Raw genomic sequence first — 22,374 nt, forward strand, 5'->3', positions numbered from 1 at the left:
AAAGCCCCAAGTTTCTATATTTGACCCTATGGTTTCCTTTATTGGTATCCATTAGATAGGTGACCTTATCTAGTGAACCCTAAAGTTCACAATCAATTTTAGTTTAAATATAGCATCAAAGAAAGGTCAAAATGTCACCTCTATTACTGATTATTGAAATACTTATACTGCAGAATGTAATTCCAGGCAAAGCTCAATTCTGTTACAACTATTGCATGTGGTGGTCCTTGTCCTTCTGCCTGGAACTCTGTAGAACTGTATTTTCCCCTTGAATCACCAGGTAACTAGACTTGCTAATATTCTGCTGACTATCTCATTCACTCATAGGAACATTTGTTTAACCACAGGCTTCTCCTAGTGCAAGCTGCATCTTGAAAAATAGTCTGGAAGCTTAGAAAATTTATACTCTCTGAAGGCAGACATCCCAAAAAGATACAAGAAAATTAATGAAGCTTGGTTCTTTCTCCAAAACTCACCAATCAAATTATGTCAGTCCTCCTCCTAGAAAAGAGGGACTCCCAAAACAATGATAAGTCAGGACTATAACACTGATGGAGGTTCCTCATAGGAATATAGAAACTGGGTAATATGTGTTCTCCCTATAATAAATACCATGCTTATGTTAAATCTTTTCATTACATCTCCAGCTTCCATCTCGTCCCTGATATTCACCTGCCTACTCAATGTCTCTGCTTGGAACTCTAATTGACATTTCAAACTCCACATGTCTAATAGAGAATTTGATATTTCCCCCAACTATCTTCTTCATTTCTGTATTGTATGCCAGGTTTCTAGGATAGTATTGCTGCCACAATAAAATACGCAGGCTGGGAAGTGTAAACAACAGAAATTTGCTTTCTCACAGTTCTGGAAACTAGCAGTTTAAGGTGCCAGCATGGTTGGTTTCTCCTGAGATTCTTCTCCTTGACTTGCAAGTGACCACCTTCTTGCTGTGCCATCACACACCTTTTCTCTATGTACACATAGCCCTCTTGTCTTCCTTCTCTTATAAAGACACAAGCACTATTGGACTACAGCCCCACTTTTGTGATTTCATTTAACCTTAAATTCTTCCTTAAAGTCCCTATCTCCAAAGACAGTCATATTGGGATTTGGCTTTCAACACAGGAAGTGGGGTTGAGGAAAGACACAATTCAGCCCATGACTAGTCCTTCCACAGATGTCCTCCATTTCAGGATATGGTACCACTATTGATCAGTTGCTTTGGCCAAAACCTTAGGAATCATGTAGGCTACCAAATTACTCACATTGTACATCCAGCTCAGTAGCAAGTATGTCAACTCTATCAATTCCACATCCTACCACTTCCACTAGGGACTTCAGGTTCAACCTTCCTCTTATGCCTGCTCTACTGCAACAGACTCCTGATTGGTTTTATTGCTTCCTTTCTTGCCCTGCCACAGCCTACTTTCCATATATTCACCGGAGATAGCTTCAAAAGTAAGTTGGATATCATTACCTCCCTGATTTCAACACCCCAAATGGCTTCTCATTATACTTAGAACAAAGCCCAACTAACTATAGTTAATGACTATAAATATATAAATGACCCACCATCATCAACTCCTGCTTATCTCTCTGTCCTTATTGAAGATCTGCATGTACTCTCTCTCTAAAAAAATAAAATAAATTAAAATAAATATCCTGAAGAACTTTATGCCAGTAACTCAACAACTTTAATAAAATGCACAAATGTACTGAATAGCATGAGCTACAACAGCTCATTCAGGAAGGAAGAACTACATTTTTAATAGCCCTGTATCTATTAAGAAATTAAATCTACTTTTTTCTGCCTTTTTAAAGATTTCTTTTTATTTTCTTTTTACTCTAAAATAAAAAAGCAAAAGTAGAAAAAATTTTTTTTCAGGGGTACAGGTCTGTGATTCATCAGTTTTATGTAATACCCAGTGCTCATTACAACACATACCCTCCCCAATCTATTTTTAACTGCTGCATGTTAAAGAAATTGAATGAAAATCTTTTCCACAAGGAAAACTGACTGGTTAATTCTACCAAGCACTTAAGCAAACAAGACAGAATATCTAAACAAACCCTTCTAGAAAACTGAAGAGGAAGAAATACTTACCAACTCATTTTCTGAGACTAGCATTAGTCGAATACTGAAACCAGGTGAAGACAGTAATAAAAACTAAAGACAAATATGCCCCAGAACCAGAGATGTAAAAATCCTTAACAAAACTTTAACAAGTTGAATGTGACAATACAGACAAAACATCACAGATCAGGACCAAGTGGGGTTCATCCCAGAAGTATAGTGCTAGAAGAAGTTCAAGGAGGCCGGTTTGGCTAGACTGAATGAGCTGGGAAGTAGGAAGAAATCTGAGCAGTAAAAGAAAGGAGATCATGAGGCCTGTGCACATGTTCAAATCATCTGACTTAATTGGTTCCAGTGACACTGAACTAAACAGGCAATACTAATGGTAAGCATTTGAGACCCTTTTATAGGCAGACTGGGAGGATTTGGGGGATAGAGTAAGTATCACAGAGAACTGTCAACCTCATCCTAAGGATTTGGATTTTCAATCCCAGGGAAAGGTACTTGGGAAGCCAGTGCAGGGTCTAGAGTGGAAGACTGATATACCATCTTTTGTGTTTTAACAGTATATTTTGTTGAGAACATATTTTAATAGACCAAGGTTAGAATCTTGGAGACCAAATAATAATATGTAAAGCATTTTATAAATAATAAACAAGTCAATATTAATAATTAGTACTGTATTAACAGTCATTTTCTTAGTGCACCATTTCTGACAAGCTGCTCTACATAGACTTCTTATAAATAACAGTCTTTTGATAAAATACATTTTGGTGGGGAGGGCTCTCAGAGGAATGTGGAGAACCCGCATTCCTTGGATATGTATTAAAGTACAATGGAGCTAACCCTTCATTGTCAGAAACAAAATGTCATGCTGAATAATAGAACCCTAGAATAATACAGCATTCCTTAATGTGATGTGGTTGGTCCTGACTTGATTGTGATGCCATAAATATACAATATTTAACATTATTCCAAAGAGCTCATCTCCTTTAAAGCACCCACCTATAGTTATTTTCCCCCTTATTGATGGTCAGAGACCCCTTGTAGGGTTTAATTCCTACTTGTGCTGGAATAATCCAGAAGAAGCTCTATCTCCTACAAGGCACAAAATTTCCCAGGCCTAAAGACAGTGGATATGATATTTATCTACAATGGCCAGAGACAATTTAAACCTTCAGAAAGTAGAGAACCAGAAAGACTGAGAAAATAGAGCCAAGGCTACAACCAGGTAAATGGAACCAAAGATATAGTCCAAAACATGAAGCAGCAGTGGATAACAAGCTTGTGTTGAGGAAGAGTCTAAATCAGGATTGTGTTCATGGGTAAGGTGGTGAATATGGAATACACAATAGAATTTTCTTTTTTTTTTTTTAAGATTTTATTTATTCATTTTACAGAGAGAGATCACAAGCAGATGGAGAGGCAGGCAGAGAGGGAGATAGAAGGAAGCAGGTTCCCCACTGAGCAGAGAGCCCAATGCGGGACTTGATCCCAGGACCCCAAGACCATGACCTGAGCCGAAGGCAGCAGCCCAATCCACTGAGCCACCCAGGCGCCCTAGAATTTTCTTTTAAAAAGGATCTGGAATATGTTTGAGGGTGGGGTAGCCATTAGTACTAAGTGGTTTAAAAAACATATAATCCAATACATGCCTAATTTAGTGCTCTTCAACATTATGATTTAATTTGTTTTAACACTCTTAAAAGAATAATGCAATGATGAGAGTATTTGGCTCCTTTGCATTTTGGAGGCAGTAAATACCCTATAGAGAGTTATCAACCCCATCCACATATAAAGTCAGTTCTGCTGACATGTAAATGTTTTTCACAGGTAGACACTGCAGTTTCTATTTAGCACATGGGCCTTCCACCTGGGGAAGTCCAGCTTGGCAATGACATTTCGGTCCAGCTCATAAAGTTTACCTATTGGCTGCTGTGTGCTTTATAGTGATGCTTTCTAAAGCTAAAAATTATTTGGATAACAAAAGTGATGAGCCAACTAACCCACATACGTCATATTGAAATCTTGGGAGGAAATTGTGCCTACTAGACATATACACATGCACACAACCAGATTTAATATTTGAGTTTCACCAGGTTCTATTAAATGGCTTCAGAATGTTTGAAACATATCAAAAATTTCTGAGAAATCCTTATTTTGGTATTTTCCTGACAGAAATGTTTGTGCAATAAAATTTTTCTTTTACTCAGTTATCTACTCATTCAATAAACACTACTGAAGTCTATACTTAATAGTTAGCACTCAGCTTATAACGATGAAAAGCAAAGGTGCCTGCACTCAAGGACTTCAGTTTAGTGAAGGATAGAAGCATATGCAAGTAGCTACTACTCAAAGAGACAAGCTGATCAGAGAAATATAAACAACTACTTAAGGTTAAAGAGAAGGAAGTGACTGCGGGGTCTTTGAAGACCAACAGAGAGTTATTATGACCTGGATCTTGATGGATTGGAAAAATTTTCTGAAAAGGAGAAGAAGACAGAAGGAACAAAGCCTGAATGACAGAAGGAACAAATAACAAAACACCATAAAGTGTCTAGTTATTTACTACAGTAATCAACCTGCTTGCATTTTCCATTTCTAAACCCTTCCTTATACTCTGATAAGTCCTAGCATATATTATGGCTATTTGTTGAGTCTGAAGGTTAAGAAGCTTTTCTTCTTTGACTATAGTAAAGACAACAGTTCTTCTAAAATAAATTTATATATTCTAAATAATTCCTGTCAAATTTTCAATAATAAACACACATATATACAACTAAACTATGCTAAAAATTAATCTGGAAAGTAACAGAAATGAGATAATAAAGAAAACTAGTACAAAAATTAAGACCGGACTAATCCTGTCAGATATAACCTATTAAAATATGTTCTGTAGCCTCTGAAATAAATACGTATTACTGGGTTAAAAATAAACAGAATTATGCCTCAGAACTAGAACCTATTAAATACAGCACCATGGTATTCAATAAAGGAGACCCCATTAATCAATGAGCAAGTGAAGTTTTAGTCAATAGTGCTATCTGAGTCATCAATTAGCACTCTGGGAAAAAAATCTATTTAGAATCTCGTTTCATTTCACACACCAAAATAAATTTTAGATAAATTAAGTAAGTAAATAGAAAAAATCAAACAACAGAAATTAATTGAAAAAAGTAAAATGAATACCAAATGTCTAGTAGCAAAGGGATTTACTAAGCTTAGAAATGATGAAAGACATAAGGGAAAAACGAAAGATCACACTATATGAAAATATAAAACTTCAATACAGAAACTGAAAAATCATGAAACTAGGATCAAATTGTGGAAATTCTTGCTGAAAATACTTAAAACAGTACTTTACTGTATTATAAGCTTATATTACTTGACCAAAAACTCCACAGAAAAAAAGGTAGATGGGAGATACAAATAAATGCAAAATTAAATAAATATGAAAGGGAAATTAAAAACAATTGTACTTATTAGTTACAACTAATCAATAAGCATGTACAACTTATATTCATCATTAGTAATAGAAACATAAAATAAAATAAGAATATTCACTCTTGGGCTGATATTTTTATAACTAATAGTCTTTGACACAGATGCAGAGATAGTACAGTGGAGAATCTTAGTGTTTGCTAAGGGCACTGTCATTACTTTTATCTTCTTGATTTTTGAAATGTCTTTGATAATGACATATTAGTTTTTAATAAAGAAAAAAGTGACAGGTGTGTATTAATTAAGAAATATAACTTCTCCAAATTGGTACTAAAACATAATCCCACATAGTGGGCCAGAGGGCAACAGGATCTCTCAGTAAAGGACGATTTCATCTATCAGCCTCTGCTGAGATAGCATGGTAGAGAAATACCAGTTGTCTATCTGCTCAAAATGCTTAATAACAAAACAGGTGTTGCCATATAGCCATTTTGAGTAAAAGCCAGAATTTTATTTTTTAGAGAACAAACAAATAACTGAAACATGTATATCCAGCAGAGATGTATGCTACAGAATTCTAAGCTATGAACAGTGTGACTGAATCACTAGGAACTTTGCCTCAAAGGGGCCCATGTGTGTAAGTGCTTCAGAAAATTTTATCATCTATCTCTCTTTAAAAAAAAGTTGATGCACACAAAACAAACTGAGGGTTCCTGCAGGGGGCGGGAGGAGTAGGGATAGGGTCGTTGGGTTACGGACATTGGAGAGGGTATGTGCTATGGTGAGTGCTGTGAAATGTGTAAGCCTGATGATTCACAGACCTGTACCCCTGGGGCAAATAATAAATGTTAATAAAAATAATTTTAATAATAAAAAAATACAATAAAAAAGTTGATGCAGGCATTTGAGTTTATTTCAATACAGTTTTAAATATTTACAAAATCACTCCATCTCTATACTCTTTGTTGGTGGGCAATGGTGGAAGTGTGTGTATGGAGGGTAATTCTTGACTGTTCTTGACTGAAATCCATGTGATGGATGAATAGAAATGACAGAAGGGAACTACATGTGCTGATGGGACAACGTGCCAAAAGTTCAACGTAGAGGTTACTGAGAGAGAAGGGTCATGAAGGGTCACAGAAAATTCCACATGCTACTGCATTTCTTGTACTAGAAACCATTAATGAGTTTCCCCTTGTCCTTCCCCCTTGTAAAAAGCATGTAAGAAATAAAACCAAGGTCCTCCTTTCAAAATTAATTCACAAAATTGTTGAACCAGCTACACTGAATAAATTTACATTTCTCTTTTTGCAAACCTATTTAGAGACTACAGTCTTGTGAAGCTATTTTGCAGAATGTATAACCATTAGGGCCAGGCCACTGTAATCCTGATTTTAACCCAGGAGAAAGGAGAATGGGGATGGTTGAGGCTGGCCTCCAGGTACCTTATCTAACAATTTAAATCAGTCCCATAAAATTTAAATAAACCTACCTTCCTTGGCTTCTATTCACATGATAGGATACAAAGAGAACTTGCCAGGCTGTGGGTCCTCATGCATCAGTTGCTAGATTTTTCCTCCACTGACCATGGGAATTTCCAGTTCAGGAGTTTGGTGGTCATGCTGTCCTGGATGGAGTGAGAGCCAGAGGACTTGGTCACACAGTGCTTATATGTTGCTTTCCTTTCTTCCCTCACAGGGTGGAAAGGTGCTTTAGGAATGGTGATTAATAAAGAATAAGAGTGAAACTAATTTGAACTTGGTTGTAGGAAGGTTTTTCATTTACTATATCCTTTCTGTATCTAAGAGTTAAAGAAACCACAGAAATTTTCCAACAGAGCTGAAGAATTACAACACTTAAAAATCAGAATACAAGTTTATTAAGTGACTTGATATAAAATAAATGCAAATAAATACTTTTTCTTTATAGTAGCATTAACCAGTCAGAAAATAAATAGCCTATTCCCCCCAAACAGGGCTGGAGTATAGGAAACCTGTAAGATTAAATGGAGGGACAGTGAACAGAAAAGAAATTTTTATAAAGTGAACAATTCTGCCCAAATTCATTTTAATGCAATTTCAATCACACTAAAATATTTTTAGTTTTTTAAACCAGATAAAAGCTGTAAGCAAATATAAAAATAAATGTAGAAGATTGCCTGTAAATTTTCATAAAGAAGAAAACTGAGCCAGGCAGCGTGGGACACTTGCTATATAGCTATTAAGACTATCTACAAAGGTACTGTGATCAGATTACTGTGATACCACTGAAGGAAGAGACAATCAGTAGCATCCAGAAAAAGATCCAGTTATCTATGGTAACTTGATATACAGCATAATTAACATTTTCAGTTTAGTAGGAAAAATTCAGTCTATTAAACAAATAGTGTTAGGACTCCTGACTCAGCTAAAAGAAAAGTTTAATTCTTTAATCTCTACCTCACAACTAAATACTAACAACAAAAATTTTCTATGTATTATATAGAACATACATCTATCTCATTCTTGCTTAATGGCCTCTGAATGTAATGATTTAATTCTTTTAATGGACATAGGAATTTGTTTTAATTTTTCAAGGACACATTCATAGAAGCATAATTACTAGGCAAAAACATGGAAGCGTTTAAAATATTACTAGTTATTGCTAAATTTCTGGCACAAAATTTTAGAAGAAACTCCTCACATGGTTTCTTTTTTAAGGGATTATCTTCAGTTGATTTATGGAGGTCTTAATTTGTCCACTAATCTACTTGGTCAAAATAACAAGTATTAATTAAGCACTTTCTTTGCTTCTGACAGTTAACTGCAGGCTGAGGCAGAAGGCATGGGATGGTCAAGGGTTTCAACAGAAAGTCTTTCCCCTTAAGACTGTCTTAAAACAGTACAGAAAACTTTTTATAGATACTTAAGTACCAAATTGGGCGATAGTGTCTACTATACATGTTTTAAAAGAATCAGAAATAAAATAAATGCTTTTAAAAAGATAAACTTTGGCTATTTTCAAATATGTTTCCCCAAATGGTTATGACTCCAAAGTCACTTGGATCTTAGTATTTATGGTGATTATTATTGATACTGTCCAATATAATTGACAAAAACAAGTTCTTCTATACCTTAAGAAATTCAAACACCTAAATGATCCTGAAACAAAGATCCTGAGACGAAGACGAAGGGGAAGGAATGAAGGAAGGAAAGTACCCAACACTTATTATGTACTATGTGCCAACTGCTTGGATTATAGTCTCTTCTATTTTTTTCACCACTGGCATGATTTGGAAGGAGGATTCTTTAGCAGCAATTATCTAAAATGAGAGACAGTTCTAGGGACAGAGGAAGACAAAAGATCTCCTGTCTGCCTAGCACTGTGCTAGAATCTTGAAACACACTGCTTTTGTTTTACAAACACTACTCAAAGTGGGGCTCAGAGATAACTTCTCACTGGATATCAGAGGAATAAGTAACAAGGACAGAATGGGGTCCTCAGGGACACAGTCCTGAGGGGTTTCCATTTCAGGAGTAGAGGTTAAATGTACCTGAGAATGGCCTTTGGCTGATAGAAGTCACCTTACATACACCTGGGAGGTCACCCCAGCACCAACACAACCACCACCTACCCCTACCACTCCCACCAGCCAATGGCTGACTGTATGGCCAATTGGCCATACATACATACATAAAGTATGGCCAGTTGGCCACAAAAGCCCAGGTGGCCCCAAATCATGGTAATTCTGCTGTACCATTCATGGTTAGAGTCCCCCACTGTTCAGGCCAACAACAGAATTTACTCATGACTATATCCTTGATGAGCAACTTGTCTATACCAGTTTTGCCTCCCTCGAGGTGTTACAAATTTTTCCTGAAGAGCACTCTCTCAGTGAGTCACTTGGCCTGGATTTGTCTCTGGCTCAGCTTCTAGAGAACCCAACCTAAGACAAAGGACATTTGGGATCCTCATCCTATTTCTATTTATCACATCTAACAATTTCTACTCCTCACAATAACTCTACAAAGTAGGTTGTATTATTCCAATTTTATGAACTGGTATGTTAAGATTGGCTCATTGAGCCAGAGTCAGCAAAGAGGGAGATAGATTCCAGAGAGAAGAGACATGAACTGCTTTAATAGTTCCCCCAAAAGAAACAGCCAAAGGCTGCCTTTAATAGGGAGGTATCTAGCTGTCCCACTCTTGGGCCATTCATTCTAACTTTCTACAAACTTACCCCTTTAAAGGGAAGTTGTACACAAGGACACAAGATGTAGATTTTTCAACGTTTTAACACATTAATCTTACTAATTTTTCATCTCTGGCAGGCAGAACACACTAAATATTTTTCAAATTAATGCTTGTCTGAGAACTCCAGGATCTAAATAGGAATGTAATTTCTCCTCCCTTGGTGTATCCACTATTTGTACCTTTCATACATTTAGAACTCCTGTCCCTGTAGTGAGTTTGTTGACCTGAATGCTGAAAACATTTCTATCTCCTCTAGCAACTGGGTGGGTCAGAACCAACAACAGAATCATAAAGGACAAGCCTGGAAATCTGATGCTGAACTCTGAATGGCTTAGAACTTTCTGGACCAATCTTCTTGCCTTCATGTGACTTACAAAAACAGCAAGTATGTACAGAAAGGGAAACTAGTTCACAACTGACTGGGTAGAAGAAAACTTAATTGAGCACAAAGTAGAATTTTCAAACATTAGGCTATGGTGTGTTAGCTAACATTAATGAAAGGATCAACCTATTAATGTTGATAACTAAATCTGAGCTTCTGTCTATAAAGCTACCCAGTTAGATCCTACTGATTAAACTTCGTAAGTCTCAGTGATCCCTCGAAGGGCTGCCTCTAAATCAGACTAGGTGGCTAAGAAGCCCTATGGTCTGGAAAAGTGAAGTGTAATATCTGGGAAGTACATTTATGAGTAGAGTATAAGCGTCTTTAGAGATAACCCAACATTCTACCCCAGCCCACCCTCATAGTTGCCTCTCACAGCATCATATTTTCCACTGATGTGCTACAGATTCATAAATGTAGTGAAACACTAAAAACAACTGTTTCACTAAGGCTTTCAAAAATTCTTCACAATGCTACATTTGTAAGACCTTGTCTTCAGCTGCCACAACATTTCAAATTTTCTGAGACTTTCAGTACAGGCCATGTGTATTCCGCGCCCCCCCCCCTCCAAGTTATTTCCTTATCAATGTCACCATGAAGCAGGGATGTCAGAGGTGGGCATTATTATATTGTCACAAAGATAATCAATTTTTTCTTCCACTGCTGGAAGGCAGAGCCAGGAATGAGCCATGGCATCAGTCTAGGAGATAGGAGATTAATAACTACAGGTTTTTAAAGCTCCTAGTGGAAAACGAAGAGGGAGATATGGCACAGCAGGTGAATGTATTTGTGATAGATTACACAAAAGAACAAGAATAAATTACTATTTCTGTCAGAATAGATGAATCTAGAAATAGTTCAATCCTCAGGGTCAATGTGATCATAACAATTTGGTTTTCCCCACAGGTCTCAAGCTTATCTATGTTTTTCCCAAAAAGGAAAGCTGAACAAAACAAAACTTGGGAGGAATCCAAATGGCCCCTATTAAAAGAATAATATGGGAAATAATGTTAATACTACTTAATTCAAATTTCCCTACTAAACCCATAGGCCAGTGTTGCTTGCATCAGACCTGCTTGCATCAGAATCACCCTAGAGTCTTTTTAAAACAACAAAAATAGGCAGACAAAAATGTACTTAATCATAAGGGAATCATAAGGGAATCCATCTAAAATCATCTCCCCCCATGATCTAGATTCACACTGAAGTTAAATATGGTGATTTTGTGCTCAGCAACAAGAACTGGAAAAAACAGTAAATGGTATTTTCATCCCAGAACCCTCATTGAGTATCTTCTGCCTTTCTTGACTCTCTGCACTTTTTACGAATCAGCTGACAAAACAGCAGGTACACAGCTCTGATTCCAGAAAAGACCGGCCCAGAACATAAACTTGGTAAACCACCTTCTCATTGGCATCCCCTCCTCCCATTCCCATCCACCAGGCAAGGGAGCTTATATCTCAGTAAAGTCTCTTCAGGCTCAACATGAAGTGAAAAACAGAAGGAGCAAAGCTGGAGGTCTCGGCTGGGAGGTGCCACAATTCTATAGGTGAGGTCGTAACAGTAACTGTGTGAATTTCAACATTTCTCTTTTTTTCATGTGACACAGAAAACTAGAATATTGAGAGATAAAGACAGGAACTGAAACATTGAAGATAAGTATAAATATTGATTATGGGTTTGGGGTTGGCAACTTCTTGGTCCCTAGCTCCATCGCTGAAAAAGGCTCTTCACCACACATGCTTTCCAGGAGTTTCTGAAGCTGTACTCAAGAGGTTTCTCTGCTGTGCTTCCAAAGTGTCTGCAAATGGCCAAGTACATACCCCTAGAGTTACTGCCCCCTATTCAACCTGAGCAGATTTATCTGTTTTACACAGTAACCTGTTTCAGATTATATTTAAAGGGCTCCATGTATGCACCTCACTCATGTTTTGAAAACCATTTAGGTTTTAGGAGTCACAATTCTATTCTAAGTAACAGTGCCAATCCTGTACCACATTTATTGTATGACACTATCTAAGCCAGAGCACTGGTAGAATTTTGTTCATAAAAGAGAGAAGCTGTGTTTCCTTCCTCACGGGATAAGTGTGATGGTGAACAAGATAAATACTAAAATTACTCAGAAATAAACATTGTGTATTAAGTGTTATAACCACACATCAATAGACTCCATTTTAGATTGTGGTTTTAGGGTGCTAGCAGATTTGAACCCCCATTTGCTTAGTTGACTAATCTACCTCTTGTTAAGATGGGTTCTTCTAGTAGAGAGAAGAGGTAAAAAGAAATGAATGCATTTTATCACTTTTTAAAAGATCCTTCAGTTTACTATGTCGAGAATAGATTATTTGGTGGGAAGATACTAACAGGGAAACCAGTAAGGCCTCTAATACCATAATCCAGACAAGAGGTAAAAACCCATATTACAAAGCAAAGCTATGGAAATAAACAAGTTTCCCATAGATGCCTAACAAATCTACTCTGCCACACCAGAAGGGGAATAGAGCAGCACATAAGACTATAGAACAAGACTGCCTTGGTTCAAATGCCAGTTTGGGTCATTATAGGAGACTTTGAACAAGTTATTTGATTCTGACATCTGTTTTCTTAGGACAGTGAAAGTAGTACCCACCTCAGAAAATTGTCAGGAATAAAGGAGTAGGTGTACGTGAAATGTTTAGGATAGTTCCCACCACGCAGTTAAGTTTCTTGGCTGGCACATGAAAGATCTAAAGGGGGCCCCTAGAGGGCAGCAGAGGAAAACGAACAAAAGTGAAAGCGCAGAGTGCTAGATTCACATTCGTTAGCAAGGAACATACAGCATCTGATGAGAAAACAACAAACACGGAGAACCCTTCTGTGAACCATGCAACATGGAGGCTGAGCTCAGGGTCACATATAGCCTGCTATTTGTTCTTGATAACAAAGATATCAGTATAGACAGTAGCAGTGACTCAAGCAAATCTGGTGATGAGAAGGATCCAGGAATTCACTTGGAACATATTTCCAAATGACTTACACAGCCAGGAAGCTGATTCCGGCTGTTGGCTGGAAGTTCAGCTGAGGTCCACTTTTTCTGAACTTCTCAGCGCAATCGAACATGTTTCCTGCATTTGGAGAACTGCCCACCTCCTTTGCTGCTAGGACACTGGGCTCTAACACAGGCCCTGACAATCACACACACCTGAGCAAGGTTTTGAATCAAAAGCATGTGTTGCAAAGAAATAAGCGCCATCTGGGGTCCATTCTGGTAAGAATGGCAGCAGGTAAATCAGTTTCTAGAGGGGGAGGGGGTGGTCAAGGTCACACACCAGCCAAGACCCAGAACCAACAATATGTATGTGCCTGGCAGAAGCAATAGAGCTCTTTCCACCAGAGCAGTTCTTCAATGTGATTCTGGGCATTGGTCCTGGCCAGGACCTCCCAACCTGGTTTCTGGCCTTCTGGGAAATCTTAAATTCAATCAATTCCTTTTCTGATCATACTAAATTTCAATTAGTAGCAACTAAGGACTCTGACAGAGAAAAGCAGGGTGTTTGTTCCCAGTATGCCCCGCAGATGAGGTCTGACACCTCTGGAGAAAGGAACTAGAAGCCAGAATGCCCGAAATTATTTTAATAAGCAATGTTGTGACACTCAAGAGTCTGAATAGCACTACCTCGGTTGCCAGGTGACAAAGTTCTACACTGAGCAGGAAAATGACCCCTTGCCACTTTTCCCATGGAATGGAGCAGAGTCCTGGCACCAGGGAGGCTCTGGGGAAGTAGTCTTCAAACATCTTTTACAAGCTCAAATTTAAACAACAAAGTTCAAATTCTTTTTTAGTAAAATCAACATAGAAAGGGTCCCCTTATGAACTGGATAAAAGTGGACTGCTTTGGTTGAGGTGGAACTTGGAGTTCATGGGAGGCCCTAGTAGATCCCTACACCCAAAAAGGGTCCCCTTATGAACTGGATAAAAGTGGATTGCTTTGGTTGAGGTGGGACTTGGAGCTCATGGGGGGCCCTAGTAGATCCCTACGCCCACTTGGAAATCAATCCACAGGACTCAATGATGGTGCCCAACAGGGAGGCTCACTGAGTCCGTGAAACTCTGGAGGCCATGGAGAATGTCCTGAGAGGACACTTGGCAGAGGCATGCCAGAAAGGCTGCAGGTCCCAGGTGAGGACATTTATCTCTAAACACAATCTTTAAGGGCTCCCAGAAAGCTGGTGGGGAGAAAACTTTGCAGGGACTTTAGAAATTGGGGACAATTAACCAGAGGGTATTGAATATTACACAGTTAGTATCTTTTATAATGTAATCTAATAATTAAGCCTGGAGAAATTTTGCCTGCACACCTTTTTAGTTACCTATATCTTATAAATGGTACATTATATGCACATTCAAGGTAAATTGCATTAAAATGTAGTGAACTCATTCATTAATTTCTGTTGTAAACTCAGCCTTGTGGGAGAGCAACTTAAGTTAATCATGATTCCTTTCCGCCTGGACCTCCAAGGCTCATCCATGCCCTTCCATCCACCCCACTGAAAGGACCTCTGACATTTCTCAGAGCCCGAGGCATCTCCTGGCACCACGTTCTCTGGATTCAATCGTTGCCTGCGGGACTCGATGGCCTTTCAGCACCTTAGCTGCCTTTTTAAAACAAATCACCGTGGGTATTAGAATGGAAAGGTATGAGCATGGGAAAAATTGGGGGCTCATACCCTTCCTGGCAATGGGATTTCAGGAAAGTTGTTTAACCTCTCTGAACATCCAAATGGATATAATAACAAAACCTAGTTATGAGATAAGGTATCTGAAGTGACAGGTAGGGAGCCCTGGACCTAGAAGTTATATAAAAACACTACCCACTTTAATGAAGGCATTTACTTTCTCAAGAGCACACTCATCTTCCAGGTCTGGCCCTCTCACTGCCTTGGTCTCCCAGTCTGATAGCCAGGACCAAGTGAGAGCAGATCCCAGACACTGCAAAGACATTACATCAAGAAGATCCAGTGCGGGGCGCCTGGGTGGCTCAGTGGGTTAAGCCGCTGCCTTCGGCTTGGGTCATGATCTCAGGGTCCTGGGATCGAGTCCCGCATCCCTCTCTGCTCGGCGGGGGTCCTGCTTCCCTTCCTCTCTCTCTGCCTGCCTCTCTGCCTACTTGTGGCCTCTCTCTGTCAAATAAATAAATAAAATCTTTTTAAAAATTTCAATTAATTAATTAAAAAAAAAAGATCCAATGCAAATCCCAAACGAATAGAAGAGTTTAAAAGAGGAAAACTGCCCAGCTAAGGAAATATCCAAAATGTGCCATTAAGACAAGGTTGGGGGGGGGGGGGTGCCTGGATGGCTCGGTCGTTAAGCATCTGCCTTCAGCTCAGGGCACAGATCCCAGGGCCCTGGATCAAGCCCCACAGGGATCTCAGTCCCCGGGATCCTGACGAGCAGGAAGCCTGCGTCTCCCTCTCTCACTCCCCCTGGTTGTGTTCCCTCTCTCGCTGTGTCTCTCTCTGTCAAATAAATAAATAAAATCTTTTTTTAAAAAAGAGAGAGTTGGGGGGCAAATCGCTTATGGGACACAAACACACAAAAGACAAAATAAAGCATTACAGATGAATCTGAGGTGATCATAGGTCACTCCTTTCCCCAAAGACAATCCTGGTTTATCCTTGTTGCCACAAATAACTATAAATACCACCTTCACTCTCAAGAGAGGCCCGGTTTGTATGGTCATAATGCAGGCAGGCTCAAGAGGCATACAATGGTCTAGTTAAGGAAGTGAGTTGGAAACCAGACAAGGAGATAGATAACATCTGGGGTAGTAAGCTATATATAGCATTAATGGCTATAAAGGTATAAAGACCTTAATGTCTCAGCCAGGAAGGCTCTTGTAGGATTCCTTTAGTAGTAGGAACTAGAAAATGTGACTAGACACAAACTGCAAGTGTAAGCTGATGGGCCACACTCAAAAGCAGAAGATGGGCAAAACACCTGGGGAGCTGAGTATAAATACAGAGCTAGAATTCTGAAGGCCGCCGACTGCCTTGTCATAAAGTCCAAACTCCTCAGCACAGCAGGATTCAGCTCCTGCCTACCGCTACAATCTGTCCATAAGTAAAAGTTCCCCTATATGCCAACAGGTTCTCAAATGCAGCAAAAGGCCATCCTTGCCTTTAATTTGTATTTTTGGCCTAAAATGCCTTTTCTGTTGTATCTTCTGGATCATTCCAGCTTCTCAAAATTGGGATACTTAGAGATCCCCTCCCCCAGAAGTCTCCCACCAGAGTGGATTAGGTGACCCTTCCCTGCACTTCTAAGATCCCTTTGTTCTATTCCCCATTATCACAGGGATAATGCTATCCTATAAATGATCATAACTTAATGTTTCTCCTTTAATTGAAGAAAAGGTCTCTGCATTTCAACTTTGTATTACTGTTGCTTAATATACGACTTGACATGTAGTTGGTTCTCAATATATTCTTATTGTTTGAATAATAAATTCTGTCTTAAGCTAATGATGCTGGAATTATTTTTTAATTTTTTTCCACTTTAGTAACCAAATACAATGACCAAAATAATTGGTCAACCAAACCCATTTCTTACCCTTTAAATTAGGATCTTAATTCAAATTTGGACTAATTCAATGGGGTCTTATTGGATTTCCCAATTTAAGTATCCTTCAAATCTATCCTTCATATAAATGTCAGACGTCTCTTCTTAAAATGCCACTTTGTTAGGTCATGTCCCTGCCCTAAAACCTTAAAGAAGACAAAGTTTTATAAACAGTAACAGGACTATAAAATGGTGACAACCACTTTGAAGAACAATTTTACATTATCTCATAAAAGGTGAATATCCACATACCTTATGACCCAGACTTTCCACTCCCAGATGTATACCTTAGAGAAACTCTTACACAGGGCACAAGAGAGAAGACACAGCAGAAAATCCTCCTATAGGAGAGTTTTTGCAATGTAAAACAAACAAACAAAAAGTAGAATAAAAAACAGAAAGGTAGAAAGTGAGATAGTCACAAAATTTTGTATCATACAGTGGTGAAAATACACTGGAGCTACATGGACAACATGACTGTATCTTAAAAAGGTAGTATAAGGGAAAGGCATACAAACAGTATGACACCATTTTAATAAAGCTCAAAACAAGCAAAAATACACTGTTATATATGTATGTGCTGAAATTATCAACAGAATGATAACCATGACTTAAAGAAAAATGGCTGCCTCTTAGGGAGAGGCAGGAGAAGAAAAGCACATGATTCAAGCAATATATATATATATATATATATATGTATATATACATATATATATATTTTAGTTGGGAAGGAGGGTCATGGGTGTTTATTTTTATTTTGTTATGTTACTGCATTCTTTTGTATATGTCAAATATTGCATAATAAAGATATTTAAAGGGTAACCAATAGAGCCAGAGTAGCTAATTAACAGACAGCCTTCTGGAAATTGCAAAGAATCTATGTCCTCCAAGGGAAGGCTGCCTAGATCCAGCCTTTCACTTCCAGGCACTGGAGACCTGTCTTGACTAGTCACAGATCTACTCATGCTCACTAAAACATGCATGAGCCAGAGAAAGACATCAGAATGCCAATGTATATGTTTATAATGAAAAAAACAACTCACATAACTGGACATACTCATCTAGCATGTTTAGCATATCTTGTCTCTATAGCCCAGCTACATAGAAAGTTTAATTATAATCAGAAGGCTCATTATTTACCTTCTGACCTTCCATAAGAATTTTTGGTCAGAGGGGCTGGTTTGCTAACTTACTGTGCAACTGTAAAAATATGCTGCAGCTATACGGAATATGAATATATCTTAGAAACTTAATACAAACTCTAGCTTCATATTTATACCTGCATGGGCAAACATGCATGGAAATTAAAAGTTCACTCTGTGAGCATGGATCAACATTAAGGAATCAGGCAAAATGAGAATAATAGGGGTGCCTCAGTGGGTTAAAATGAGAATAATAAAAAGCCGATGCTCGGCTTCCTATTGTCTTCAGTAGGGTTCAATATATCCACCTTATGCTACTCTTACTCCTCACACCCAGGATAGACACCATTCATCAATACTGGTGCTTTTTTATCCTCCTAAGAATTGCCTCACGATCCCTCTCAAAGCATTCCAGATTGCTACTGCTAATTGGGTTGGTATGTGAACTAAAAGCTATGGTCTGTAATTCTGAACAGCTAAAATTAAATATATTTATATTTCCATAAAAGGCCTTCTCAATCTGACCCAAAATCCCTTGGCTCCATCTGAAGTGGTCTACTCTCTGTCCCCTCCAAAATGTTCTGTTCTATTCACACATGCTCATCTGTGCTCACTCAAATGCTCCCTACACACCCACACACTCATAAACTCACACACACCAACCTGGAATGTCCTCTCCTCTATGTCCTGCTTGAAACTAACTTCTTCTATAAAGCTTTCTGACCATTCCTGCCCAGAAATGCTGTTTCTCTGCTTCTGAAGACCTGATATTTGCAGGTTACTTGGGATTCACTGTCTGGCATGTAGTTGTATTTTTAAGCAATTTAAGCAATTCCTTATTTTTTTAAGCAATTCCCTATTTTTAAGCAATCCCCTATCATAATCCATGCGGTCTTTAAGCATCTTTTTTTTTTTTTTTTTAAGATTTTATTTATTTATTTGACAGAGAGAGAGAGAGAGAGATCACAGGTAGGCAGAGAGGCAGGCAGAGAGAATGGGGGGGAAGGCAGGTTCCCTGCTGAGCAGAGAGCCCAATGTGGGGCTCGATCCCAGGACCCTGAGATCATGACCTGAGCCTGGGCAGAGCCTTAACTCACTGAGCCACCCCTGGCACCCCGGTCTTTAAACTTCTTGAGGGCAGAACTATACTTCTTTAGATTCCCTACAAAACTAGCATGGCCTCTCACATTGTAGATGCTCAATGAATAGTTGTTCCCTTGATTTTTTTTCCTGTACTTAAAACCCAACCTGAAAACATGAAAAAATAATACTCTCTTTAATTATGATTATATGTAGACTTCCAATCCAAAAAGGAGTAATAAAGTAGAACATTTCAGAGGATTTAGGTTCTAACTGCACTTTTAATTGAGTTTTTCACAGTAAATTGGTAGTGGTGCTGGGGGAGGGGTGTGATGGGTATCAACTTACTAAGGCATTCTAAAGGGTAAATGGGTCAAGCCCCAGAAAAATTTTTGCTGAATTTCCCCATTTTCTCTCCTACATAGAATGTATTTTGAGTGAAAATACCAGGATAATAAATTGGGTAAGAGGAAGTTTTGCTTATTTTTTTTGTATGTAAAAGATTTATGACTGTTATAATGTTCACTGTAGAAAATATAAGAAAAAACAGGAGACATTTTTTAAAAAAGAGTCCTCAGAAATCTCACCACCCATAACTACATTTTAGCATACATATATCCTTCCCTTCTTCTCTAAATGCACATATGCATCTGAAATATATACTCTTAGTAACAGGATCATCTTTATTTACAACTTGCTTTTCTATTCTATCATGGAGTCTTTACTACATCCATGAATATTGCTATGCATCTTCCTTTCCAGTACCTAGACTGTACTATGTTGTTTCTGCCTTTGACTTCAAGCTACAGAACTCAAATATAAGTGGACTCAAACAAAAGAGGAAGCTAATCAGATTGTGGAAACTAAGGAAAGGTTGAATAATTGAGGAAAGAGCAAGGATGCAATGGAACCTCGGGAAAAATTAGAACCAGAAACCCCAAGAGCTTGAGACTTCTGTTTCTTGGGACTACTTTATGCTCTTTCACTCTAGCATGGGTTTTTCCACACAGCAAGAAACATTGCTCTAATTGTACTGACTACATAATTTTCAGAGTACAAAGTTCAAAATCTCAGGGAAGATGCTCATTACTTAATATTCACCCCTGTGTCAATTAGCTACTAGAATATGGCAACTCCCATAGCAGCCCTTTGAATAAGCAAAGGCAGGTCCTATGAGAACACAGCTACTGAGGAGAAGAGATTATAGATGTTCATCATCATTCACTGAATCAATTCCTATTAATGGACATATAAGAGGCTTACAATTTTTAATTACTATACATAAGGCTCAGTAAATATTTTAAATTTTAAATTAAGTTCATGATGATGAAAATTCTCACACCTTTTTAGCATATACCTGATAACATCCTTATATTCTGAACTTCAGGCTCATTCAACTTACTTATTCATTCAATAAATCTCTTTAGTATCTACTGTGTGCCAGGCTCTATTCTAGGCACTAGGAAAACAGCAGTGAACAGTTAAAAAGCTTTTGAGAGGAAGAGTTTGGGCAGCTACTGTGTATATTTTGAAATTAGAGCTTTCAGGATTTGTTAAAGAACTGGACATGGCATATAACAGTGAAATCTTTCCCTGAGCAAATGGTGAAGACCAGAAGAGGAGCACATTAGAATAGATCTGTTTTGAGCATGTTAATTTGAGATTCACTTTAGACTCCCATGCAAAGTTTTAATTCAGGAAAGCCTTCAAATACATTGAGATTCAGAGATTGAGGAAATAAAGGGAACCAAGCAAAGGAGCCAAAGGTTGTCATTGAAGAAAAACAGGGAATAATGCCTTTTAAGGCAGTGAAGAAAATTCAAGAAGCAATGAGTGAAGGATTATGTTAAATGCTGCTGACAAATAAATAGGATGAGGATGGAGAGAGAACCACTGAATTTGGAGAACTTCGCACCTATCTATCAGTCACTTCTGTGGAATGGTGCAGTGAAGAGAAACGCCTGTTTAGAACAGAATCGGGACAGTGAGTATAGTCAACTCCTTTGCTAGGTTTCATTCTCAAGGTGAACAAAAACTGGGGATACAGCTGAACAAAGAAGTGGGGTTAAGACTTTTTTAAGATGCTGAAAATATATCTGTATAACAGCAAGAATAATTCACCATTAAGGGAAAGATTGTGGATGAAGGAGCAGGCCAGAACAAGGACTGGGGCAAATCACTGAGTCAGCAAGAGAGAAAAGGATTCAGAACACAGCGTGGGGATAGGAGCACAGAGGCAGATGGTGGGAAAATGCAGTGTGGGAGATGGAAGTTCACTCCCAATGCTTCAGCTTTTCCAGTGAAAAGCAAACCAGTTCATGGTTGAGAGTGGGGCCCAAGGAGGAGGTGTCAGAGGTAACTGGAGAGAAGACAAAAATACCTGAGAGACTGGGAGAATAATGGACTACACAATGCAGCCTGGCTGCAGGGCAGCCTTCAGATGCCTTTTGAGGTTTCATGATCATGGGTGTAAAGTGAGTCCAGCCAGTGCAGTTGTGGGTTTTTCTCCAGCAATGTACAGCTATGGGGGCAAAGAAGTGAAGCAAAGGAGAATAGGGTTTTAGTGGGAGTTTTTCCATATGAATATGCCAGGGCAAGCAAGAAACAGAAGAGCTGAGTAGGGATGTTAAAAAGTGACTTTAATTAGGTGGCTCATGGCCTGCTTTCTCAGCCCACACACTTTTTAATGGCTTCTGAGAGTCTAGCTGTATGAGTTTTCCATCACCGCTATAACATATTACCATGAATTTAGCGGCTTAAAACAACACAAATGTATGATCTTACTGCTCTATAAGTTGGAGGTTTGGCACAGGTCTCACTGGGATAACATCACTGTGTTAGCAACATCATGTCCCTTCATGGAGTCTCGGAGCAAGAATCTGTTTTTTTACCTTTTCCAGTTTCTGGAGACCTCATTCCTCTGTCTTCAGAACAAGCAATACAAACCCTTCCTACATTGTATCACTGACCTCTTCTCCTTTTTCTACTTTTAAGGCCCCAGAGATGATACTGGGCTCACCTGGATCCTCCAGAATCATCCCTTTAAGGCAGCTGATTAGCAACTTCAATTCCATCTGCAACCACAATTCCATTTTGCCCTGTAACAGCATATTCACAGGTGCTGGGCATTAGGATGTAGACATCTGTGGGTTTATCATTCTGCCTCCTAGAATGCATAATGCCAAAGTATTCTGTAAAAGCATCACACTCCAATCTAGTATAAAAAGGACTTTTCACCACTACCCCGCTAGTTCTAGGCACTGTGGTAGTGGTGGTGGTGTTTTTCATTTTGGCAATTTGTCAGTGGGCAATGATATCACATATAGTTTTATTTGCACCTACATGATTATTAATGAGTCTAAGCATATAGATGAACTATTCTGTGAAGAAAATATGTGCCCTCTGCACAATTTTTAAAGGT

The 22,374-nt window shown here is 38.6% G+C and overlaps 1 long non-coding RNA gene across 1 annotated transcript in view; it reads right to left on the reverse strand.

Moving 5' to 3' along the window:
• The window catches only part of LOC131839126 (uncharacterized), a 185,145-nt gene that overhangs the window by 115,395 nt on the left and 47,376 nt on the right, over nucleotides 1-22,374 (reverse strand). Inside the window, exon 2 of the long non-coding RNA XR_009356803.1 lies at nucleotides 7,011-7,145. This is a non-coding gene — a long non-coding RNA (uncharacterized LOC131839126). The remainder of the gene's footprint in view (nucleotides 1-7,010; nucleotides 7,146-22,374) is intronic.

This window comes from Mustela lutreola, chromosome 8 (assembly GCF_030435805.1).
Source record: "Mustela lutreola isolate mMusLut2 chromosome 8, mMusLut2.pri, whole genome shotgun sequence".
In the NCBI taxonomy this organism is placed as follows: Eukaryota; Metazoa; Chordata; class Mammalia; order Carnivora; family Mustelidae; genus Mustela; species Mustela lutreola.